The sequence below is a fragment of the Buceros rhinoceros genome, unplaced genomic scaffold, assembly GCF_000710305.1.
Source record: "Buceros rhinoceros silvestris isolate BGI_N320 unplaced genomic scaffold, ASM71030v1 scaffold15511, whole genome shotgun sequence".
Classification (NCBI taxonomy): Eukaryota; Metazoa; Chordata; class Aves; order Bucerotiformes; family Bucerotidae; genus Buceros; species Buceros rhinoceros.
This window is the reverse complement of record NW_010393807.1, coordinates 8,602-9,543: the sequence shown is the minus strand read 5'-3', so window position 1 is coordinate 9,543 and position 942 is coordinate 8,602. Positions and strand designations below refer to the sequence as shown.

The following is a 942-nucleotide window of genomic DNA, read 5'->3' as shown; positions in this document are numbered from 1 at the left end:
TCAGCAGGTTCTGGACATTTCTGCTGTATCCTGGTGAGTCTCTGAAATATAAGGAATGCTTTGTTCAAAAATAGTTGACAAATATTTGAGCTTCATGAGGAAGTGAACTATATACGGGCTTCAGAGCGGCTGTGCCAGTGCGTATCAACCTGGAGGTGTCCTGTCCCTGCTCGCCTGCTCCTCTGCTCCTGCTGCCTCCAGCTTCACTGAGTCAAACGATGCAGCTATTCCTCACCACCAGCAATCACCACAGCCCCTTCAAACAGCCTCTCACAGGACTGGTATGTTTTCTGGTTTAAGACCTTCCAGAAAGAATAGTTTACAAAAATATGCTTTTAAACAGAAGTTGAAAGCAATCAAATTAATTTAATTTTGCGAAATGTGTTAAAAATGCTCTGTGTTTTGAAAAGGTGAACTCATTCCTGGATGGGCTGTCCTCCAGAGCGCTCACCTGGGGGGCCGGGCTGGGTTGATCCTATACACACACACACACACACACACACACACACACACACACACGTACACACACGTGTGTAGCGGCATCTCTAAAAAGCCGTGGCATGGCCTCGAGCCAGGCACCTGCCCGGGAGCAGCTCTTGTGGCGGTGTTGCTATTCAGGTTTATTAATCAGGTTAAACTGATCTCCCAGCACACTGGGATTTGTCCAGGCGGCTGGGAAGCCCCAGCGGGGAGCGCGGAGGACACACACACACACACACGTACACACACGTGTGTAGCGGCATCTCTAAAAAGCCGTGGCATGGCCTCGAGCCAGGCACCTGCCCGGGAGCAGCTCTTGTGGCGGTGTTGCTATTCAGGTTTATTAATCAGGTTAAACTGATCTCCCAGCACACTGGGATTTGTCCAGGCGGCTGGGAAGCCCCAGCGGGGAGCGCGGAGGCTGGGCCTGCCAGGGACGTCACCAGCAGGACTGCTCAGGGT

At 51.9% G+C, this 942-nt stretch overlaps 1 protein-coding gene across 1 annotated transcript in view; it reads right to left on the bottom strand.

The window, feature by feature from the left end:
* Window positions 1–942, bottom strand: part of DISP2 (dispatched homolog 2 (Drosophila)) — a gene marked incomplete at its 5' end in the record, with an annotated part of 11,371 nt that overhangs the window by 7,487 nt on the left and 2,942 nt on the right. The window lies entirely within an intron of this gene.